A 26,699-nucleotide genomic window follows, 5' to 3' on the forward strand; every position below is an offset into this window, starting at 1 on the left:
AACGAAGCCTTGCCTCGCTGTGCAGGGGAAAGGTTCAGCACTGGACAGCTCCCTCCTCCCTTATAGAGACCTGCAAAGGAATACACAGGCAGGCAGGCAGAAAAACAGATAGAGGCAGACAGACAGAGAGAGAGGCAGACAGATAGATAGAGAGAGGCAGACAGATAGATAGAGAGAGGGAGACAGATAGAGAGAGGCAGATAGATAGAGAGAGGCAGACAGATAGATAGAGAGAGGCAGATAGATAGAGAGAGGCAGACAGATAGAGAGAGGCAGATAGATAGAGAGAGGCAGACAGATAGATAGAGAGAGGCAGACAGATACACAGGCATACAGATATATATGTGTGTCAAAATACATACACACACAACCCACAGTTTGTGTGTGTATATATTATACACACTAACATACGCATATGTAGTCATGTATATACATAATGATAGAACGATTAGTGATTATAGTCGAGACGTTCCAAATAAAAAAACCACACACTATATTTCACAAAAAAATGTATTAACATTTTAAAATCTGTAAAGCCTGAATACAAAATTGCACAAATTAAAACATCCTACAAGTTCAACTGGAAATCCAAATTGCTTTCAGTCGGGTCCATGTAGAACTGGAAACCAGTGTAATTTCCTTGCGGATCAGGGTAAGCTGTCCGTATTGATTTAATCACACACGCTGGTATGGGGATTCTATTGTTTTTCCCCAAGAATCCATGTATCCACGCTGTATAAGAGCGATATGCGCCCACACGCATAACCCTAAGAAAAAACGAAAGGAAATATATTAATATTTCTAAACTTATTAAAAAAATTTTAATAGTCTACATGAAAACAAAAAAAAAAGACGCATTGATATCTTATGTTTTTCCATGTTGCCTTTTTCACTAACCTTTTTTCCTTTTCAAATAAACTTTTTCCTTTGTTAAAAATTATACTTGCATTGTCTTGTGTGTTGTACAATAAAATTGTAATAAATACCTATTGTTTGTGGTGTCGTACTGTCTCCGGGTGACCAGTGCAGATAGTCTTATCGCGTGTTCTATGTTTTCGCGCACTGAGCAAATAACGGATGTTGTGTAACACATACGCAAGCTTCTGGTAACATCTGTAGGACTACTTCGTGTTCTCGACAACAGACACACTCCGCCACTGTGGGCATGCAAATGCACTGCCCACAGTGACACCACTCTTTGTTGGCAAGCCTGCCATGGGGATCTTCAGTGGATCCTGAAGCACCCGCTTCTGGTGCACCCTGCGGATCGTTTTGAAAACACTGGAGACTGCTTATGTCCGCCTGAGCATATAGCGAGTCTGCCAGTTGTTGTTGAACCTAAGAAGGGATTAATATGAAGAATACTGTATTTAATGTTTTAGGAAAAAAGGAAGGGGTACATTTTTAATTGTATGGTGTTGCTGAAAGCGGCATGATCATCCTTATTAGGCAGGGCACAGATTCCTGTATGTATATGTGCATACATACACAGACGTACGTACGAGTTTGTATGTATATACACAGATGTACGTACATGTTTGTATGTATATACTGACTTACGGGTGTGTATGCATTAACACGTACACGCGTGCGTACCAGTGTATGCCTAAACACGTACACGCGTGTGTCTGTGTGTATATATATATATATATTAAATATAATGTGTGTGTACACACGTAATTAAGTGTGACTGTATATACACATACACTCGTTCCTACGTGTGACTGTATATACACATACACTCGTTCCTACGTGTGACTGTATATACACATACACTCGTTCCTACGTGTGTATGTATATACAGATACACACGTACGTTCGTGTGTATATACATACACACGCGCATGTATGTGTGTATATACACACGAAATAATGTATTGAAATAATAAATTGTACAGGACTGATGCATAGTTGCGGTTTCAAACAATAAACAAAAAAAATTTTATACATATTTCAACACATACCGCCGAATAATGCCGAGTTTCGGGGAAATCCTCATCATTTTCCTCGCTATCAGATTAAAAGTCCTGCTAAAATAAAAAAAATGTATTCTGTTTATTACCATTGGTTTGCTGCAACCTTTCTATTTTCAGCAAAAACTTACCTCTCCAAAAGAATCGGATGAATAATCAAGCTCCTCAAATTCAAGATCTTCCTGGTACATGTTTGTTCTTGAATTGGACTACAAAAAAAACTTTAAAAAAAAACAAAAAAACACCAAGTTAGTGGCACTTCAATAACAGTTATGGAAGCAGCAGCATTTTCTAATAACAATCTTTTAAAGGTCCATGGCAGGCATAATTTAGGCAAATTTTAGATTGATTACTGGGCGATTGTGGACAGATTGTTGATAGCTAGCATTATCCGCAGTCTGTAGGCAGATAGCATGCATATTGTATGTAGAATGCAGGTTAATAGTGTCGATTGAAGGCAGTGTTTGTGTGTAGATTGCATGCAGATGCTATGTCTATTCCATGCAAATTTTCCGAAGATTGCATGATAATTGTATGAATGAATTGTGCGGAATGTATGCTGATTCAAAGCAGTTTGCAGTCACATGCACATTGCAGCACATGGCAGGCACATGGAAGTACACGGCAGGCACAAAAAAAAAAAAAATAAGCACATGGCAGGCGAATGGAAGCAGGCGGCATGCACAATAAACACTGCAGTCGCGATAGCAGCACACAGCAGGAAAAAAAAAACGCAGCACATGGCAGGCACTGTAAAAATGTAAGACACATTACTATACAGGGCATGCACAATACATTTTTCATGCACAGACTCACTGCATAAGGCAATGATCCTGTGCTAATAAAAGCATGAAAGAGTACCGCGGAAAGGTGCACTTACCTGCGCTTCTGTGTGGTCAAGAGATGGGAGAAACAGCTGTTTGCTGTTTTCTCCGGTAGACTCCACCTCCCGCTGTGACGCTTTCTGCCGACCAGCCAATGTGGCGGCTGGAGCGGCGTTTCATTCATTTGCAAGTGCACGCCTCCACCGATGACGTCAGTCACCTGCTCACGTGACCGGCGTCTCGGGAGCGCGCATGAAGGCCTCCAGGAAGAGCGAGCATTGCACCGTGGAACGCACCCAGGGACAACGCAGGCGCCATCTTACATGGAGAAGTTTAAAAGTTATTATTTCTGCTAAACTGTAAGTAGGATGCGGTTTATAACCGCTCAAAAGGGCTGCTTTATGACGGGGGGTGACAGGGGGAATGGGCTAATAATATAAAATTTTGCGGTTTTGCCTCGGACAACCCCTTTAAAACAAATTAAATTTCAGAAAAGCTTTGGGAGCTCAAGATGAATGTTTATGCGAAATCCAAGAAGCTGTTGTACAAACAGGTAAACTAAACATAATAATTCAAACTAATTGACTTTGAAGTTAATTTTTGTTTATTTAGCATCTATGAAAATATACCTACTTATCTTAACTCTAAGCTGCTCCATTACTTTACTGGGAATATAAAGTTTTGTGCTTAGCTTAAAGCCATATATAAAAGTTCTTCTAAATGTATATAGTATGATCATTTTCCTTAGGACTCTAAAATGTGGCAAAAAATGCCATTCTCACACCGTTATCCTACCAGCTGCAGGGTGTATTTTTTAGTGCTGTGCCACAGCTGCTGCAGAACATCAAAATATACACTATCAAAATAATTTTCAGACATGAATGTCTCTTTACTTCTAAGGCCGGAATCACACAGGCGAGAAACTTGCGCCAGTTTTCTGCGATGCAAGAGCCCGGAAAATGACACAACTATGAAATGTATTTTTTTCAATGTGTTTATTCCCATGTGCGACTTTTCTCTTTATGTGATCCTGCGAGAATTAAAAACCGCAGCATGTCCTGTCTTGTTTCAGAATGGTATGTCTTCTTGCCCATGTGTTCCTAAGGACCCTCTGTATTCTCGCATTGCCTTGTGTTGTCTTGCAATGTTTCTGTGATGCATTTTCATGCGTATTGCTATGGGAATATATGCAAATTTAAGCGGACGTGCTCATCAGCTTCTTAGCAGTGTGGAGGCCTGTTTGGAGCAGCGTGGAGGCAGGAGTTGTTGGCAACTTTCAAAAACACGACATACATTTATATAGACGAGGAGCACTTGATCTATCTGGTGCAGGGGCACCCCATCCTGTGGTACATCAGGAGAGTGGAGTACCATATCAGGAGCCGGAGGGACTTGGTGTAGGAGGAAGTTGCAGAGCTTCTTTTAGGGAAGCAGTGGGAGTCCCCACACTCCCTCCACAATACTGATGCCAGCCATAAGCCCCGTTCCCTGCAAATGATGCAACAGGATACCCGCCTGTATCACATCTTGTATCCAAGCTAAAGGCAGCCCAATAGGTTACTAGAGCCTCCATGCCCCCCTGTATCACAATTTGCATCCAAGCTAGAGGCAGCCCAACAGAGTACTAGAGCCTCAATGCCCCCGTATCACATCTTGTATTCAAGCTAGAGGTGGTACAACAGGGTACTAGAGCCTCCATGCCCACCCATATCCCATCTTGCATCCAGGCTAGAGGCGGTACAACAGGGTACTAGAGCCTCCATGCCTGCCCATATCACATCTTTTATCTAAGCAGGAGATGGTACAACGGGGTACTAGTGCCTCCATAGCCACCCATATCATATCTTGCATCCAAGCTAGAGGTGGTACAACAGGGTACTAGAGCCTTCATGCATGCTGTACCACATCTTGCATCCAAGCTAGAGGCCGTACAACAGGATACTAGAGCCTCTATGCCCACCGTTATCACATCTTGTATGCAAGCTAGAGGCAGTACAACAGGGTATTAGAGCCTCCATGCTGCCCTTATCACATCTTGTATGTAAGCTAGAGGTGGTACAGCAGACTACTAGAGCCTCCATGAGAAGGAAATATATATATCCTTGTAGGTAGATAAGAGAAAACAATGGAATATATACATTTATATAGATATAGTTATGTGCCTTTCTTTTTATATGTATACTAACTTTATTCTCATATGTACTAACTCTATGAAAAACTTAATACTTCGCCTTACATCAGATATGCCAAGATGCTTTGCAAGGCAAACAGAGAAAGAATGTCCAAAGAAACTGGATGAAGGTTAAAGTGAAGGAGAGAAGAGATATGGAGAATGCATGCTTAGCTGCTTTTTTAGAATTGAGTGGGTGATTCTTTGCACTGGAGTTAATTGAATATGTGATTTTCTGTACATAAGCCAGAGGCGCCATATCAAGATAACGACTGTTCAACTATGCATCTGAACTTTCACTATCTCAGGCCGGAAATCCGGACTTTCCATATATGGTTATACGGTGGAGTTGAGCCAATGAGCTCATCACCCATTTCTAGTTATGAGACCAAAGGGTATAAGATCCCATGTAATCTGTAATAAAGCGCGCGGCGCAGTCATGTCCCCGTGTGAGGAACTATACCAGACTTCCGTGTGTGGTGTTTTCTTCCTTACCGCCGGCAGCGGGGCAAGTGGGGTGGGCCTGATTGGTGCTGTACTTAGAATTTCTCTGACAAATGGTGCCGAAACCCGGGACGACAAAACCGGAGCCGTGCAGCCCTGTCCACCCGGATCCACGCCACGGGGAAGCCGTCCTGCTGCAAACCGAGCCTGATCAACTCACAGAACTCCAGGTAAGACCAGCATACATTTATGTTGTGTTTTACACTGCGAGTCTTGCAGCAGGAGGGACTATCTGTGTTTTGTGACCGGACGGGTTGGGTTAAGAGTTCTACACGGTAACTCGTGTGGGCTTCGGGTTTGCCGTCATGGACCACTGACCGTGATATGTGCACCAATCGCTCACCCAGAAACTAGTCTGTAGTCTATTTGTACTTTGAAGTCCATAGTGTTTTAACAATAGTGGAGATTGTTGTATCTGCAGAATTTTTTTCCCTCTTACTTTTCATTTTGTCTCATAGTAGAAGGGACCCTCGGTTTTAGTTTAGTTAGTTAATGGTTTAGCAGAGGAGGAGATGCACTCTATGAGATAGGTCTCATAGAAGAAGGGACCCTCGATTTTAGTTTAGTTAGTTAATGGTTTAGCTGAGGAGGAGATGCACTCTATGAGATAGGTCTCATAGAAAAAGGGACTCTCGGTTGTTTTGCCTTATATATGGGGCTAACGATTTGATTTCAGAGAGATGCATTCTGTGAGGCTGGTTCCATAGGAGAAAGGACCCTCGGTTGTTTTGCCGGTATATAAGGGGCTGACAATTTGGAATTAAGAGGGATGCACTCTATGGAGCGTGTTATTATTATTGTTGTTGTTCTAATATGCGTAAGATCTTATTAAAGAAGACAGAGCCCTTTATGGGCCGCCGCCGTGCGGATCAATTGGTGGAGGAGAGACAGGAGTTCCAATGTGTAAAATGTAAGAAAACTTATGAAAATGTGTAACAAGGACCCGCACGGTAGATTACAGCATGGTGTCTGGGAGGAGGTCTTTAGGACCAAGAAGCGTGCCTTGAAAGACCAAGGTTTGCTAGAAAGTGCTGGAGTGAGGAGGAGAGAGAGACAGTCAGAGAAAGTTAAGTATGTACACATTATTTGTTTAGTAAAGTATCCGTAAGTGAAATGTTGGAAAGTACAGAAAGTGATCAAGAGGGTGTCGGGAGAGTGTCTATTGAAGGTTACATTGGCAGTTAGGTAGGGAGAGAAATATGGGGAACAAGCAAAGTCGAGAAGAAGGTTACAATGCATGTGATTTGTTGGCAAAGAGAGAGGAAAAGGTGTATAATATGTATAATCCATACTGGATGGATATATATATGTGTATATATGTATATACTGTATGTGCAAATGGTTAACTGAGCTTGCTTTTAGATGAGAAAGATTGTTTACATGAAGCTGCAGAGCTTGTGTTTAGTTTTCAAGGTCAAGCGATAACAAAGTAGAGAGAATGAAATAATGACCCTGGAAAATATCTTTGCTTGCTTAAATGGAATGAAAGCTTATAATGAATTTAATTAATTATACTGTCTTACAAGGCAGGAAATATAGCAATTTCTAAGGTATATTCTTACTTATACAGGGGTTGAAAATGCAAAACAACTCAGTCAGTGAATGCATATTCGGAGAGATAACAGTTGGTTTTACAAAGGTGGGGGCTTTCAGATTTCACTCCAAACTCAGGGTCACAGAAACTAAAATACTTTCGCGTTTAATATAGCATATAATAGCTTCAGTAAATAAGAAAGAGAGAATGTCTCAGTCACTCAGCAAACTTTTTTCACATAATTTGTCAAAGATAGCGCTCATTCACAATCTCATCTCAATAGAATCATGTACTTTATAACATTATAGCACTCACCTCAATGTTTTTCAACTGATGTATGTTTGTTTGTCAAACTTTTTTTTGTCTGTGCGTCTGTGTGTACTGGGACACCTTCAATAGGGGGTGACGGAGCAGACTTGAGCGCATGGATGGATGAAAGTTAATGCCCAGTGCTCAGGCTGTGATGAATGTGGGATGTGTGATGCAGATATTGACTAGGGATGGAGGTCCCCCCCATGCATGGGACTTTACTTGGTTGTGATGTGGATGCTTGGACGGTTAAGCTGAAATGAAGGTGTGAAAAAAAAAGACGCAAGCGACCAATATCGAAGGGGTGGAGCTAGATGATGTAAAGGACGTAATGTTTCATCCCTCTTGTCCACAAGGGAGGGGGTGAGGATCTTGAGCAGCTAGTAAAAGTTTTTTTTTTTTTTTTTTCTCTCTCTCAAATTTGATAAGACATTGCAGGCAGGATCAGATTAATAATGAATTTGCTTAAAGGATATCACATTTCCAATATTAATAGATGTTTGTAGATTATTCTGCCCCGATGTAACTCATGTCTCTGTTATTGGTGCTAACATCTTACAGGCCTTATCTGCATCCATCAAATCTTTTTACAATGTGATACTACCTTGAACTCGGCTACTCTTCTTACAATTGAGTATCCTGGTTCAAAGGGGGGGGGGGAGAAGGCATAGGTGATCTAGGTATTGCAAATCAGCCATTTTTAAATTTTTTGCAACAAGATTCTGATCTTTTTGAAATAGAATATCAGCCTGATTGTCTAGCATTGATGCAACAAGAAAATTTAAGTTTTAAAAAGTTACTGAAAGCCCTTGTTAACAATGCATATTTTGAGTTGTTTTTTATAGATGGTACCAGGGTGATTGACGACTCCACACTGGATATGTAGTGGTCACACAACAAGATGTCCTAAAAGCAGAATGCTCCGCATGTCGCAGTACAAGAAGCGGAACTAAAAAGGCCATCACTGAGGCGAGTAGAGTGGCCACAGGTAAGACGGCAACCTTTTACACTGACTCCCGGTATGCATTTGGCATAGCTCATGATTACGGCCCAACAGGGAAGGCCAGACAGTTTTTTACCTCAGCAGGACAGCCAATTAAAAATGATGCAGCGGTCTCACGGAGGCCCTACTTCTATCCGACAAAGTGGAAAGCTCACATCAATTCCTACACCGGAGAAGCAAGAGGCAACACCATCACAGACCACACAGCAAAAGTAGCGGCCCTCAAGCCGTGGAAGAAAAGAAGAAAAGAAGAATTTAACAATAACTTTGACTAAACCTTGGACTTTGATATGATCTTGGACTTTGATATGAATTTGGACTTTGATACAAACTTTGAACTTTGATATGCTAAAGACTTTACAGTTACAAGCCAGCAAGGAAGAAAAGGAAAAATGGAATAAAAAGGGACGGCATATGGTGAACAGTCAACAGCACTTGCCTACCACGGTCCCTGTGCCCCATGATGGCCCAGCTGACGCACGGAAAGACGCACCTCTATGTCAACGCATGAACGAGGACGGGTGGCTCCTTGGTTTTCTGTAGCTGCTGCATCATTTGTCCAATTTTGCATGATCTTTGCCGTAAGCAACAGGGCAGAAGTAAATTTGCCACATAACACTTGCCTAGACCACTCTACCCATTTCAGGGATTGCAAATTGGCTACACTCAGCTCCCACTTGTTGGGAAGCATGAATATGTGCTTGTTGTTGTTGTTGATGTTTTTCAGGTTGGAGACCTACTCTGTTGCCAAAGTAAATAAGCAGGTAACCGCAATGAAGCTCATGAATGAGGTAATCCGCAGATACGGGGTACCGGAAGTGATTGAGTCAAACAAAGGTACACACTTCACAGGTGAAATAATGCAACACATCATGTCTGTTTTGGGTATATTCCAGGCTTTTCACACACCCTACCATCCACGGAGTAGTGGGAAAGTAGATACAAAAGGCAATGAAGAAAACGGGCAAATCTTGAATTGAGTGTCTCCCATTGGTTTTTCTTTTTCTTAGGAGGGTACATGCCACAGTATCAGAGTTTGGGGAATGATTTTCTTGTTAATTTTGTCATAGGTCTCTCCAAGGAATTGTCAATAATGCATTCTGCAGTCTCTGCTTTTCTCCCAGGTCCTACAGATGAGTGTCACAATCTGAACCCAGGTGACAGGGTCTATGTAAAAAGTTTGAGAGAGAAACCCTGTTTAAAGGTCCTTACCAGATGTTGCTTACCAACACAACTGCAGTCAAGCTCGAAGGAAAGCCCACTTGGATCCACACTTCGCACTGAAAAAACTCATGATCCTGCATATCCTTTACATGCTATAATGTGGTACAATTCCTCTAACACACACCTTTGACTACTGTACACTAGCCCCCTGTTTCAGAACAAATTAATACAATCAAATGTGCAATATGAAGAGTACACTGAGGGTAAGAATCCAATACCGCATCGTGCTAAGAGAGATGTTGACACTCAAGGTGGTAACTTTGATCCACATGTATACATAGATGTAATAGGAGTGCCAAGGGGGGTGCGGGATGAATTTAATTCTTGAGATCAGATTAAAGCAGGTTTTGAGTCCTTATTTGCTATTGTCACTGTTAATAATAATGTAGATTGGATGAATTATATCTATTACAATCGGCAGAGATTTGTAAACTACACCAGAGATGCTTTACAAGGGTTAGCTGACCAGTTAGGGCCCACTGCATCCATGGCCCTAGAGTGGCCCTGGATATGATTTTAGCAGAAAGAGGTTGGGTATGCAACTTTCTGTATGTGTATTATCCCTTTGATCAAAAAGAGTGTGAGTAAGGGACTGGACAATATGACACCAAAATTTCCCTTGTTTGAAAAAGATGAAGAGCCAGTTCCGATAATGCCAACCACGTAAGTTACCAGAAGAATGGAGAAATGTACTAGTACTTCGCCTGCCCCGATCTCCTAAGATGAACTGTCAGTGGACTTCCCATTTGCCTAGGGATAGTGCAGAAGACCTTAGCTTCCGGCGAGGGGACACCCTGTGGGGTGTTAACTTGTACAGATAGAGGGTATGGATGCCCGGAAATAAGCCCAGGGAATCCATGGCCTCCTTCTGAGGTGAGGTAGGGATCCCCCCTCCTAGGAGTAGGGACTTACGGGCAGTGAAGAAACCCTGACACAAGGGAGAGGCGACCGAGGAAGAGTGCAAGGTCTGGTGCTTGATCTCCGTATTAAGTTTTTAGGGGGGTTTGAGAAGGAAATATATATATCCTTGTAGGTAGAAAAGAAAACACTGGAATATATACATTTATATAGATATAGTTATGTGCCTTTCTTTTTATATGTATACTAACTTTATTCTCATATGTACTAACTCTATGAAAAACAATACTTCGCCTTACATCAGATATGACAAGATGCTTTGCAAGGCAAACAGAGAAAGAATGTCCAAAGAAACTGGATGAAGGTTAAAGTGAAGGAGAGAAGAGATATGGAGAATGCATGCTTAGCTGCTTTTTTAGAATTGAGTGGGTGATTCTTTGCACTGGAGTTAATTGAATACGTGATTTTCTGTACATAAGCCAGAGGCGCCATATCAAGATAACGACTGTTCAATTATGCATCTGAACTTTCACTATCTCAGGCCGGAAATCCGGACTTTCCATATATGGTTATACGGTGGAGTTGAGCCAATGAGCTCATCACCCATTTCTAGTTATGAGACCAAAGGGTATGAGATCCCATGTAATCTGTAATAAAGCGCGCGGCGCAGTCATGTCCCCGTGTGAGGAACTATACCAGACTTCCGTGTGTGGTGTTTTCTTCTTTACCGCCGGCAGCGGGGCAAGTGGGGTGGGCCTGATTGGTGCTGTACTTAGAATTTCTCTGACATCCATAGCCACCTGTATCATATCTTGCATCCAAGCTAGAGGTAGTACAACAGCGTACTTGAACCTTCATGCATCTCTTATCACATCTTGCATTCAAGCTAGAGGCGGCCCAACAGGGTATTAGACCTCTATGCCCACCCTTATGACATCTTGTATGCAAGCAAAAGGCGGTACAACAGGGTACTAGAGCCTCCATGCTCCCCCTTATCAAATCTTGTATGCAAGATAGAGACGATACAGCAGGGTACTAGTGCCTCCTTTCAAGGGGTCAGTTTTTCACAATTAATTATCCTTTTGCACTGATATTGTAATCACTTACTTGTATCAAATATCAGAGAGAAAGTTTCATTCCATTCCAACAACTTCTCTTATGGGAGAGATTGTTTTTTGACAATGAGTGTACATGGCGGATTCTAAATCTGTATGTGGGTTTTGAGAGCAGAATTCAACCTTTAAGACCTAAGGCAAACTGCACCAAAATCCATGGCAAAATTCTTACCATTTTGGTTTTTCATTAAACTAAGCTTTTTATGAAGGGGTAGAAGAAGAACATCTTTTGGGTCCACAAGAGGCTCAGCAACGACATTTTTCTCGGCAGAGTCAAGATTTATTGCAGGCCAGTCCGCTTGAATGTAATTTGATTTCCTATCCCTACTCCAAGTGCTGCAGACCTCTTTTCAAATATTTTCCTATCCCTACTGTCCCACATACATAAAAAGCAACAGTATTTAGTGTACCCCAGTTGCATTCCTAAGAGTACAACCATGACTTTTAGATTTTCCTCTTGTGTTCAGCATATTTAATTGAGTCGAGGAGGGCTGTCATGTTTGCATAAAAGTCTCCTTCACGTGAACTGCATGACCAACAGGAAAAGAAGGAAGACGGTTGCTGTTGTGAAGTAATACAGCTTTCAAACTAAGCTTGGAGGAGTCTATGAATAGCCTCCATTTAGTTGGATCATGGTTCAGATTCAAACATTTTATCCAGCCATTAACGTCGCAGCAAGCAACCAGATTGGTTTTATTCCGAAAAAAAGAAGCAGATCCCCCTGACGTTGGAGAAGACTCCATTGCTGTAGTCTTGACCCTAGAAGTTACGCCTTCTCCTTTGACAAGTCAAGCTTTCGAATGAGATCACTCAATTCCGCGTGACTCAGTCTGTGCCATGTATCATCTTTTACCTCAAAGTCAGGGTCATGGGATGTGGAAGGCTTGTTGAGTTCTTCTTTTTCCACACTTTCTTCAGTTTCTACTTTAAACTCATAATGTTGGGGTGGAATAGGAACTGGTCAACTATCTGAATGTGGAATAGCAGATGGAAGATTTGGGTATTGAACTGTTCCTGTTTTCTTCATTGACAATCCTTCCTTTATAGGCTGAGTCAAGCAGAAATAGCAGTCATCTGTATGGTTTGTAGGCTACTGCCAAACCATAGGCACGGCAAAAGCCATAGATAATTTTTTATTTTTCAGCCAATCTCGTAGTTTAACTGAGCAAGAGTTGAAACATATATGTGGAGCCCATGACGTATCCTGGTCCCCTACATTCATACCAAAATAATGCTGATAGGCAGTCTTTATAAGATTGCGTTTCTGAGACGAAAATGTAATTTCACAACAAATGTAACAAAAATTCTTCACTAAATTTACACATTTTTGTGGCATTTTGATATAGAAAATGTTACACTTCAAAGGCACTCCAAAACCAGAAATTCTGAGAAAAGGTAAAGCAAAAACAATATGAAACTCAGTCATAGCAACACTTATTATGTTTATAACCTACAAACATATGGAGAACGTTGTGTTATGTCAGATGAGAGGTGTGAGAACTACCCCCACCCCAAAAAAACCTCCAACAAAATAAGAATGTAAACTCTAAGAAATGATATGTCACTGTATCTCCAAAGCAAGAGCTAATCGGTCATTTTTATGTTGATTTTTGAATTCAGCAGATGAAAATACATAAGAATACGCTAATTTTGAGCCCGAAACAAAATCATCATTGGGCAGTGTAATCAATGTTAAATTTGTACGGCTTCTAAATGGTTAAAAAAACGAAAGCTTTTCAAATCTGCATCCAAAATAAGGTAAACGGATGGAAATATATATCCTAGCAAAAATGTGTACAGTATGTTTGTACATATTTATTATATTACAATTGAAAATGTGAAGAAATGAGAATTTAAAAAAAATTAAAATTAAAAAAAAAATTGCCCAATTTTGGCGCTTTTAATAAATATACACAAATATTATTGGACTTCTGACCTAGTTGGGATAATTTGCACTCACAATGCCTAGGCCTGTGTTCCTTCCAGATTCCGTGGGGTCTGCTCTGACTCGTACTTTCGCTGCTGCAGGGAGGAAAAAGTCTCTCTGACGGCTGGGTCCACCATCTTTGTATCACTATCTCCCTGGCTTGTGATTGGCTCAGACTGGCTGGTCTGAGACTCAGCTTTCCCTCTTGTGTCCGATCTCTCCTACCACATCTTCTCTTCTCTGTCTCTCTCCCTACATTAAACTCTGCCCCCCAATCAATCCTAACCCAGACAGAAACCGCTCACAACACACAGAGCAGGTTAGGGTGACAGGGGTGCAAGAACATACAAGTTGGTTGGGACAACAATGACACAGACATACACACATACACATTCCACATGAGATAGCCAAACAAGAGCTGTGGGGGCCCCAACCTCAGGCAACTACAGTTGTTTGTCTATAATTGTCCTGTATATAACAACCAGTCCACATTTTTTACTAATTAATGTAGAAAAAGAGTTAATTACAAAGGGTTCACTTACTTTTTCTTGTAGCTATATGATATTAAAATCCCTTTTAATTCAGAATTGATCAGGAACTGTCAATCAACACCAGTGCACTGAAACTGCAAATATTAACCCCTTCAGCATTTGTATTTGTTGATGCACCATGCAGCTACAATGTATATATACATCCTCTACTTTAGCGGCACATCTTATCGTGTAGCTTTCTGCCAGTAGGTTAGCTCTTGCTAATAAACAGTGAGGAATGTAGTGGTCAAAATGAGTCAAATTACCAGCTAGCGACAGGCGAAACCAGAAAATTGAAATGGGGATCTTTGTTCTCAGGTCTTCTATTGATGATAGGCATGGGTGGACTGGCCAGTGAACTCACCAGGAAAATTCCCAGTGGGTCGATTGGGTCCTGGGGCCGGTGCTGGGGGTGACAATTTTTATTTTTTAATTTGACTGCAGAAGTGACATAAAATAAAAAAAACACATTTACTCACCTGGGTCTGTCTTCTCGGCTCATGGGCTCTGAAGTTCACTCAGCATTGGTTTTGCACTGATTTTCACATTACACGGTCACGTGGTTGCTACAATCAGTCTCCAGCCTCACCAATGCTAGGGACTGGCACTAGACGTAGCGATTACATGACCATGAAACCCAGGTGAGTGTATGTGGCTTTTAATTTTAATGCATACAATAGGGGGCAAAGGGGATATTATTATTATGATCAGGAGGAGTATTCTTATTACCAAAAGAAGGACAAGTGAGGCATTATTTTTATTACTAGAAGGTGGCCATGAGGGGCATTATTATTACTGAACGGGGACAGTAGGGGCATTGTTACTTAAAGGAGCCTGTATAGGATTTTATTACTTAGTGAGAGTATAAAAGAAGGCACTTTTACTTTGTATGGGGCACTAAAAGTGGTACTTACTCTGTGGTGCCTACAGAGAGCACAAAAAGGGAATACTCTTATGCTTTATTACTATCTGGGCCACTCTGGATAGGAAGATTATGTAGAAGTATGCAAAACAAAGGCAGGTGGCTAGAAAATTGAGGAGTCACAGATGTCTATGTGTCAAATTCTGCAGACACAGGTTGTGACTGGGAGAAGTCATGATCGCAGTCTGGGCCATATGGATAAAAGGGAAGGGGTATTGGTATTCTTTAAAACCCTTTACTTTCCTAGCACATAGCCAGGTCGCTTTCTCAATTATAACACATTTAATCAATTGATCTTTTTTTAATCATAAGACCTTATCATTATACCATTATTACAACTATTAACCCTTTCCAATCCAATTTGTATCCTGGTTTTCCTAGGGGACTTACTCTTTTTCTGCTGTTATACAATGGCGCTATCTGTTGGCTAAAGCAAGTACTGCATGAGGTGACACGTTGGATAGGCTCCGACAGCAGAGAGGCTGGCAATATACAGTAAGAGAACCCCGATGGACGTCTTCTAACATCGGAGCTGTACAGCCTTAAATCATAATGTCTTCAGACATCAGACAGTGGATTGGAAAGGGTTAAGACATTGCAAAGGCTGGTCATGTTAGTAGCCTAGCTGTAATAAAACAGCAGAATGCTGCTACTATAATGCATCATTATCACTTATCTATGTAGGAAAAAAACTGCTGAAAATTTGCACCATTTGCAAGAATTTTGACCATGACATGAAACCGCAATTATGTTTCTTTCTGTTTCTCCTAATTCATGTGGATTGTACACTATAACCATAATGGTGGAATAAATTGTATATTCAGTTGTATCTGTGAGTGGTCAAAACTAATCCTAAAGCCTTATGTCCACTTGCATGCACGGATTACACTGCTGAATCCCTGTGTGCACGGGGACATGGAGAGGAGAAGAACATTATCTTACCTCACCGAATCCAGCGCGGCTCCCCTCCGTACAGGCTGGATCTTCTTTCTTCAGCACTGCGGATGTGTCTGGGCTTTTTTTTTTTCCTTCAAATCTCCTGCTTTCCTGTGGATTTGTAGCACCTCCACAGTGACAGCTGCAGGTGTGCTGTGGTGAGGGTGGATTCCATTGATTTCAATAGAACCCGTCGCTGTTGGACCCGCTGGAAATTGAAGCATGCTGCGATTCCTTCCTATGCGTGCATCTCGCACACTGGAAAAAAAATCATATCCGCATGCTTTTACTTGCCATGCGGATGGTAATACATCCCTATGGGTGGCAAGACGCGCAGATCTCCTGTGCAGGAGACACGCACGGATTTTATAATTAAAATCCGCACCTGGACATCGGGTCTTCACAAAGGAGCTGGCTGGTTAAAACATAGTTATGTTTCATATAAAATAACTACTTTTATAGTAATGGGATTTGTCTGGTTTTTTTAACCATAAACTCTGTGGAACTGTACAGGGAAAGCTCTGTGCCCTATAGCAAGTACAAAATCATAGTAAGGTAAGTTCTGCCACCTAGAGGCAAAACATAGAAATGGCAGGGACAATGATAAATATAAGGTTCTGCACATGGGCAGGGAAATACATGTCACCATTACACACTAAATGGGAAACCACTGGGTAACACTGACATGGAAAAGGACTTGGAGGTTTTAGTTAACTGTAAACTTAACTGAAGTAACGCTGCCAAGGCAAATAGGATCATCAGATGCATTAAAAGAGGTCTAGGGGCACTCAGGAAGGACATATCAGAGCCTGAGCGGGTACAAAGGCGGGCAACTGAAGTAATAAACGTAATGGGCGGACTACAATACCCAGGGAGGTTATCAAAATTGGGATTATTTAGTTTAGAAAAAAGACAGCTGAGGGGCGACCGAATAACTATGTATAAATATATCAGGGGACAATACAGAGATCTCTCCCATCGTCTGTTTATACCCAGGACTGTGACTGTAACAAGGGGCACCCTCTACATCTAGAGTAAAGAAGGTTTCTACACCGATATAGAAGGGGGTTCTTTACTGTAAGAGCAGTGAGACTATGGAACTCTCAGCCTGAGGACGTGGTGATGGCAAAGTTGGTAAAAGAATATAAGAGGGGCCTGGACGCCTTTCTTGAGCGATACAATCTTACATGTTATATCACTGATTACTACAGAAGGTTTGGTGATCCGGGGATTATTCTAATCGCCAGATTGGAGTCATGGAGGATTTTTTTTCCCCTGTGATATCGCTGCGCTTTTTTCAATGGGAACGCAGCGATATTGCAGCATGAAAAAAACGCTAGTGGGTAAAAGCCCTAAGGCCTCCTGTCCATGGGCAATTCTGCATTGCGTTATCCGCGGCGATAATCCACATGCGGGTAACACAATGAACGCTTGCCATAGGACAACTATGGAAAGCGCAGCCCGATGTACACAAATGGAAATCCGCCACAATTTTCCGCTCAAGTATAAAATTTGCGGCATGTCACGATATTTTCCTCGATGAACCTATCATAATGATAGGATAATTGCGGTGACTATAGTGTCCTTCCACGACAGAAATCTGCTTGCCCGCGGGCGTAAAACCGCAACACCCATGAACAGGCAGCCTTAGTGCTCCCCCCTCTGCCATAGGGGAGGAGGGGGAAGCAATAAAAGGTCTTCGCGATCAGCCTATATTAATGATAGGCTCACCACGAAGAGTCGCTGCATGCAGCAATTTTAATCACACGAGCGGAAAATCGCTTTCATTTTCTGCTTGTGTGCAGTAGGCTACGCTTTCCATAGTAATCCTGGCATGCGAGTTCCGTGTGCGTTTTATTGCCACAAATCTCGCACTGACACCTTGCCCATGGACATCCAGCCTCATTGAGGAAAATTGGCTTCTACCTCACTGTTTGTTTGTTTATTTGCCTTCCTTTGGATCAACATTTGGGAGTAATAGGCTCACCTGGATGGATGTGTCTTTTTTCAGCATGAGAGTGCATTCACATGAGCTTGTACATACATAGGTGCACACAAAACCGCGCACCCATGTACATGCACAAACATGCATGAATGCAGGTCTGTGTCCATTGCCCTCAATGGGGCCACGGCTGCTGTTGGCGGCCCCATTGCAATCACAGAAAATGGCCGTTAATTACTGACTGAGGAGTGCATATAGATGCATCCTCTCACCATGCAGGTAGCTGACTACCAAATGGAGGAGCCAATAACACCTGTGCAGGACCCCCCTCACTATCAAGAGGCAGTGTGAGTGGTTGTTTTATCGGTCTCCTGCACAGGTGTTATTGGCTCCTCCATTTGGTGGTCAGCTACCTGCATGGTGAGAGGATGCATCTATATGCACTCCTTACTCAGTAAGTAACGGACATTTTCTGTGATTGTTTTTAATTCTTGATTTCCCCTTCTGTGATGCATTTATATTAGTGTAGGGACCCACTACAACGCAAGGAACCGTGAAGTGGCTAGTGGGCTCATGTATCTTGGCCAACATCCAACCAATGCCTTGCATTTATTATCTATCATTCACATACAGTGTGGCATTAAGACTCCAGGTTGGCGGAATCTGCTCATTCACCTACTCCTGGAACCCCTGTAAAAAATCCTCATGACACTTCTACAGTTGTATATAATTCCTCTCATAAGGAACATTCATACATTATCTCTATAGCTGTTTTAGGTACTGGGTTGGAGCATTAGGTGTAGCAGCCGCAGATGTGGAAAGAGTAGTTGGGGACGAGCCAGGAGTCCGCAATAGGAGGTCTTATGGGCAGAACAAATGGAGTAGATGGGTCGTGTTGTCAAGAGGGAAGCCAGGGGTCGGTATCAGAAGGTCTCAGTGTTGAGTTAGAAATGGAGAAAGTGGGTCACGTTGTCGGAAGGGAAGCCAGGGGTCTTATCAGAAGGTCTTCGTTGAATAGCAGAGAAACAGGCAGTAGTAGAGCTTGATCAATGGCTGCTGAGGCACAATATTCACGCAAAGGAGGCGGGAAAATGGCCTGGTTTATATAAGAGGCTTTATCAGAAACAGAAGCATGGCCATTTTTATATAGGAGGCCTAATCAGGAACATGGTGGGGACAAGACAGGGAAACAGAGAAGCATGGCTAGGTTTCAGCAGAGGAGCTGTCCAAGACCTGGACAGAGCTGCCGACTGGAGCGCAGCAATATTCTTGAGGTGCAAGCGAACTGTTCAGGCCAGAGATTGGATGTAGGGGTAAAGGAGGGATTGGAGTCGAATGGGCCTGTGGTGCCTCACACTGAGATGGAGATGTCAGGATGAGGTCGGTTAGTAGGGGGCGGAAACAGGAGAAGGTCAGTTTTTGGGAGGTTCAGTTTAAGGTAGAGAGTGGACATAGGGTTAGAGACCACGTACATCCGGTTGCATACTGAAGAAACGGTGCTGTAATGTCATGAGAGGAGGTGTATAGCTGGGTGTCGTCGGTGTAGAGATGGTACTGACAGCCAAATCTCCTGATGGTCTGTCCTGATGGTAGTGGCTGTGTTAATGGAAAAAAGGAGGGGGCAGAGGACTGAGCCCTGGGGGACCCCAACAGCAAGGGAGGAGGATCAGTAGGGAATAGTTGCCCCTCGATTTAGCCGTTAGGAGGTTGTTTGACACTTTAGTCAGAGCAGTTTCTGTCGAGTGTAGAGGATAGAAGCTGGACTGTAGGAGGTCAAGAGGAGAGTTTTCTGATAGATAGCTTTTAAGGCGGGAGTAAATTAGGCTTTCTAATAATTTGGAGATGAAGGGGAGATTTGAGAAGAGTCGGTAGTTGGCAGCATCGGTCGAGTCAAGAGTCGATTTCTTTAGCAGTTGGGATATGATAGCCTATTTGAATTAGGAGGGGGAGATGCCAGAGTTTTGGGTGTGAACGGTCTGAAGGTCCTGTACGTATGGTAGGCTGGTGGGTCTGATGAGATTCTAGGCAGCTTGACAGGCAAAGAGAGGAGGTTATGGTCCGAGAGCGGGATAGGGGAGTTAGTGAAGTGGCAAGCAGAGCAGAGACGGAGAAAGACTAGATCAAGAGTATTGCCATCTCTATGAGTGGGAGAGGCTGTGAGTTGTGAGAGACCAAGGAAGGAGGTCTACATTTGCTGTAATTGAGCCTCTAGAACATGCAAACTCGTAGACTGTCGAAGTTGGCATCCCAGATGGTCCAATACATGTTCTATTGGCGATAAATCTGGCAACTGGGCAGCCATGGAAGTGTGACAGTGTTGTAGAGACATTCCTAGAAACCCTTGTTGTGGGCGGCCAACTATTATCCTGTTGGAGGCCGCCATGAGAGACAACACATGTGCCTGCAGGATGTGCTGAACATATCACTGAGCTGCCATTGTCCCTCGTACCACCACTAGCGGTAGCCGACTGTCATGCAATGGCCCCCAGATCATCACACCAGCAGTGTGAGCAGTGTACCGCTCCACAGCAAAGGCAGGATTGCAGTGTTCCCCCTCAGGTCTCCAAACACGAACACAGCCGCCATCAATGCCCAAACTAAACCTGGATTAATCGCTGAAGACAACTGGAATCCACTTTGTAGCATCCAGTTTAATCGTGCATAACACCACTACAAATGGTGATGGTGGGTGTCAAAGGCAGTACACATCATGTGTGCCATGAGACCAAAGGTCCTTTAGCCAAACACCTGGAAATGGATACAACAGATGCAGGGGTCTAACGATGGTGTCACCTGTTTCTGGATGGCGGACAACGAAACACTTTGAACTGCTCATACTTGTCGAACGATCATATGATGTTGTCTACTGGTGGTCTGTCGAGGGGGTCCTGAGCCCAGTCCCCTTGTGTGCCCTTACACATCCACTGGTCCCAACACCTCCTAACAGTCTGGTCAGAACGGTCCAGGTGTCGGCAATTCCTTAATATGACCATCCAGCTTCTTACATCCCAAGAAAAACCTTCTGTGTGTCTTAGAGGCGTCTAGTGGTCAACAAGCTCTACACAAGCAGAAGAAGAGGTCACTGCACACAAGTAATCACTGCTAAAAGGGATGAAGCTGATTTTTAATCTGCATGAATTATTTTAGCTCCTGTTGTTCTAGCGTATGAAGCGGGGTTTTAAAAAAAAACAAGAAAAACCCCAACATAGTCTGACTCTTCGAACTTCGCGCCAGTGTGTGTGAGCGTGAAAAGACGGGTCCTGCCGTAACTCTTCTTGCACACAACATGCGAGCGTCCCGGTAGTGGAAACTAAACCAGTGATCAGTGGTTTCGTATCGTCCCATCATGCGGCCACATAACGGCCCGTGTGTTGAGGCCCTTACCAAGGATATTCATCGGGGATCTTACAAGATGCTATATAATACAAACCTGCAGCAAGACAGTGTTACATGAGACTGGATTTATCACCAAATCACAGCAAAATCATGGAGATTCTGATCCTGCCCTTATACTTTGTATTAATAGTCAGCATTATTATAGTATTACTACTGCTGATTCCGGAAGGTCTCAGATGCTCCTCGAATCGCTTCTCTAAGATGTGACAAATGTCTTCTCTAGCAGTATAAGGCTGCTGTCACGCCTGCGTTGGGGTCGCTTCAGGGTTTCCGTCTCTCTGCTCCATTTTTGGAGAAGAGAAACTGAAATAAAACAGAAAACAACGAATCCATTTTTTCCCCATTGATTCCAATGGGGTTTCAATAAAGCAGAAAGGCTTCCGTATGCTTCCATTTCATTAGATTTTCGTTTCTTTGGATGATAAAATAGCGCAGTCTGCAGCGTGATTTTTCTGTTTAAAAAACGTAGGCCTGACAGAATGAAGGCAAACAGAAGCCTTTCTGCTATTTTTCAAACCCCATTGAAATCACTTGGGTAATAAATCATTTTTTCTCTCCTCTAAAAATGGAAACCGTGAACTGACCGTCACGCAGGTGTGAGCGCGGCCTTATTCTGTAATCCCTGTGCCTCGTGTTTTGTATGTGGGATATATGTGTTTGTCAGAACTTCCAAGTCATTTCATGTTTTAGAATCTCAAACATTTTGATCTTAATTAGAGATGAGTGAACCTACTTGTTTTGAGTAATTACTCGATCGAGCACCGCGATTTTCAAGTACTTCCGTACTTGGGTGAAAAGATTCGGGGGGCGCCGGGGGGCGGGGGGAGGCGTGGCGGAGCGGGGGATAGCAGCAGGGAACAGGGGGAGCCCTCTCTCTCTCCCTCTCCCCCCCACTCCCCGCTGCAATCCCCCACTCACACACGGCGCCTGCCGAATCTTTTCGCCCGAGTATGGAAGTACTCGAAAATCGCGGCGCTCGGGCGAAAAAAGGGCCTGGCCGAGTACGCTCGCTCATCTCTAATCCTAATGTAACACATACAACAACAGTAGTTTCAGGCTTCCCTCACACAGGCGTTGTGGTAAGCGCTACGATTTAAATTGAGGGGCTTTGCAGCATTTTACTTTAGTTTTGATGAGGAACGCGAAACGCTCAAAAATAGAACAAACCCTGCTGGAAAATCACAGCGCTAAAAGTCACTGCAATCGAGCGGCTGTCTGAGCGGTCTAATCGAAAACAATGGGAGCGCTATACCGCGATGCTGAAAACGCCGCTCTAGTCGTGGTAAAAAATGTCTCTATGAGGGAGACCGTAGGCAGGTGTGAAAAATGCTGCAAAGTGAGAATGCTTTCAGAAAGAGAAGAAGTGTTCTCAGTTTCATCAAAAACCAAAATGCAAAGTGAGTGAAGAGAGGAATCTAAATCAGTATTTGGTGTGACCGCCCATTACCTTCACAACAGCATCAGCTCTTCTAGGAACGCTTGCACACAGTTTTTGAAAGAGCTCGGCAGGGAGGTTGTTCCAGACATCTTGGAGAGCTAAGTACAGATCTTCTGTGGATGTCGGCTTGTGAAACCATTGGTCACGTTTTGCGGGCGTGATTTTAATCGCTTAGTAAGGTTGGACTTGATGGATATTTGTCTGTTTTCAACCTGCATAAACCAAGTAGCTGAAGAGTTTGTGCCTGCTGCTGACATCTCCTGATGCCCCCCACCGATGACGGTTGTCCCACTAGACCCCTTGTTCCCCGTCTTCCAGTAGTCAGGCCATATTCAGCGTCAGAAACATCCAACACGGACTTCAATGGAAATCCATGGCATAAATCTGCATGTTAACGGTAGATCTCTGACATGGATCTGGATTAGAGCTGCCGTAGGTAAGCACACCAACTACTTGCATTCAGTCTGTATGTGGATACACCGCTGCGGAATCCACAACAACAAGGGACATGTCACTTCTCTTCTTTCCATGAAGCCTTTGGGCCATGTGCTGTCTGTGGTAAATCCCGGGCAGCACATGACCCCATTATAGCCTATGGGTCTATGCAGATTAACGAGGACCGCTAACTCATCGCATGCTCTATTCCTGTCCGTATCACGCTGATGCATGGCTATGTGCTATATCCAAGTGAGTCCGACAGCACATGGACAAGTGTCCGCGTGTTGTCCGATGCAAGTTAAACCCCAATCACTCGGGCGCAACTTGTACACACGGTAGGTGTGCACACAGACTAATGCAGATTCCACCATGTGAACACGGCCTAATGGATACAAGTAGTAATCTTGTATATACTCTATGCAGCACTAGTTACAGGAGGTCCAACCATGTGAACACGGCCTAATGGGTACAAGTAGTAATCTTGTATATACTCTATGCAGCACTAGTTACAGGAGGTCCAACCATGTGAACACGGCCTAATGGGTACAAGTAGTAATGCTGTATATACTCCATGCAGCACTAGTTACAGGAGGTCCAACCATGTGAACACGGCCTAATGGGTACAAGTAGTAATCTTGTATATACTCTATGCAGCACTAGTTACAGGAGGTCCAACCATGTGAACACAGCCTAATGGGTACAAGTAGTAATCTTGTATATACTCTATGCAGCACTAGTTACAGGAGGTCCAACCATGTGAACACGGCCTAATGGGTACAAGTAGTAATCTTGTATATACTCTATGCAGCACTAGTTACAGGAGGTCCAACCATGTGAACACGGCCTAATGGGTACAAGTAGTAATGCTGTATATACTCCATGCAGCACTAGTTACAGGAGGTCCAACCATGTGAACACGGCCTAATGGGTACAAGTAGTAATCTATTTATATAAAGCTGAAAGCCCTCACTGACTCACTGACTGACTGACTCACTGACTGATTGACTGACTCGCCAAAAGTTCTCCAACTTCCCGATATCGTAGAAACATGAATTTTGGCACGAGCATAGATTATCTCCAAAATAGGAAAAGTAATTGGGTCCCAACTCGATTATTCAATTTTAGCGCAAAAGAATTGGCGTCGAAATTTTACGTACATAATCTAAATCTGTCACTTCCCAATGTCATAGAAACTTAAAATTTGGCACGGGCATTGATTATGACATAAATAGGAAAAGCTAATGGGTCCCAACTCGATTATTCAATTCTAGCGCAAAAGAATTGGCTTCAAAATTTTTCGTGCGGAATGTAATTTTTTCACTTTCCGGTGTCATAGAAATGGGAAATTTGGCACGAGCATTGATTATGTCATAAACAGGAAAAGCTAATGCGTCCCAACACCATTATTCAATTCTATGCGCAAAAGAATTAGCGTCCAAATTTTACGTAGATAATGAAAATCTCTCACTTCCCAATGTCATAAAAACATGAAATTTGACACAAGCATTGATTGTGTCATAAATATGAAAAGTTAATGGGTCCCAGCTCGATTAGTCAATTCTAAGCGTAAAAGAATTAGTGTCCAAATTTTATGTACGTAATCTAATTCTCTCACTTCCTGATGACATTTTATATAAAGGAAACGTCGCATGGTTTCCTCCACGTGGTGTTTCCTGGGTAACGCAGAGAACTATGCAAAATGGTGAACATATGTTTTTCTTCAGTATCTCTAAAGTAACCACGACTTCGTAAGATTTTCCGTGTGAACACCAGATAAACACCAGTACCAAATTAACTCGGGCAAAGCCGGGTATATCAGCTAGTCTTGTATATACTCTATGCAGCACTAGTTACAGGAGGTCCAACCATGTGAACACGGCCTAATGGGTACAAGTAGTAATCTTGTATATACTCTATGCAGCACTAGTTACAGGAGGTCCAACCATGTGAACACGGCCTAATGGGTACAAGTAGTAATCTTGTATATACTCTATGCAGCACTAGTTACAGGCGGTCCAACCATGTGAACACGGACTAATGGGTACAAGTAGTAATCTTGTATATACTCTATGCAGTACTACTTACAGAAGGTCCAATACGTCTTTTGTTCCAATATAAGGTTCCCAGATCTCTGTGGCCGGGCTCAAACCAACGGATTTGAATTGCGGATTCTGCGATTGCCATCTACTCCGAGGATCCGCGATAATACGCAGACATTGAAAGGCATTTTTTTTCTTCACACTCGCAGGTACGAATTGTGGATTCCCTGAGTGGAAGACAAAACGCAGCATGCTCTATTTTTAGCATATTACACACAGACGACCTCCTTTGTAGTCAATGGATGAGAGTGTTACGCAGCCCAAACATGAGAGATTTTTCGCCTGGGCGATATTCTAATATCATTCCCTGCTTACAAGTTTTCTTCCGTGGGGAGGATACGCTCTATATACGCATACATCCGCGTGGAAAATAGCATGCATCCGCGATCAAACGCAATTACTTTCCGCGACGGATCACAGGTTTTCGGATATGAATATCCGCATGCAGAGTCCCACCTGTTTGCATAAGCCAGTCTGGCTCATGAGAAGTCTTTGGCTGGCATCAGAGCTATGTTTCATGCGGCACATTGACTTGCTCTTTTAAGGGAGGAAAACTTTAGGGATTGACTTCATTTCTCCTCGTTACCAACAGAGATCCCGATTGGCCTAGTTTCACAACGGCGAGGGCAATATCAAGCCGTGTTTCACAGCCCAATATCGCACTTTCCACCATGTGAAAGACCTGTGGATGTGAGGCATTTTCATGTGGCAGCAGCGCCTGAGCTGGAATATGGTTTTCTCCAGCAGGCTTTAGGGTATTCTGTAGCTTCCCAATTGTGTAAAAAACCAGTATGTGCACACTGACCAAATTAGACGTAAGTTATCAGTCTCATGTCCAAAATGGCTCTCTGGGCAGGAACGTCCAGACAGCCTCTTTTATTGAAAGACATAACACCTGCCCTTTATAGGCGTTTAACAGATTACATCAGTAACATATATATATTCTTTTTCGCTGGGTTATATAGAATTCCCCGCCTCCCCCTCTCCACACCTCTCTCAAGTCCGGTCTACATAGGAGCCTTTGTCTTAACAACGTGGTCAAAACTGAAAGTATCTCTTTGTTGGAGAAGTTTCTGTGCGGGGGATGGGAAAGGACTGGGAAAACACTCAGTATTGAATACAGGTATACATGTAGTACTAGGACTTTTAACTCTTAGAGGCTGCTTGTGCAACTTTATGTATTCAGCTAACATTATACCACACATCTTTCACCATGCCATTGTCCAGCAACTACCATGATGAGATTGTGTGGCCATTAACCTCCACAGAGTTAAAAGTCATTACAGTAGCGTAATACATTTGGGTTATACAAATCAATAGACATTTTATACTAACTAATTATCATGTCTACTACACGCCAGCCCCATTGAAAGTAGTGGGAGAACTCTGGGAGATTCTCTGTGACAGCAGCGGCATGGGATTCCTTCATCCCCGCAGGGAATCCCTTCACCCCAGTCAGGGCTGAAGGGATTTCCCCACCACATCTTAAGGGATTCCCCGAGAGGATGAAGGAATCTCCTGCGGCGGCTATAATGGAGGATGACCGAGTTCTCCCAT

Source organism: Eleutherodactylus coqui, chromosome 3 (genome assembly GCF_035609145.1).
Source record: "Eleutherodactylus coqui strain aEleCoq1 chromosome 3, aEleCoq1.hap1, whole genome shotgun sequence".
Taxonomy (NCBI): Eukaryota; Metazoa; Chordata; class Amphibia; order Anura; family Eleutherodactylidae; genus Eleutherodactylus; species Eleutherodactylus coqui.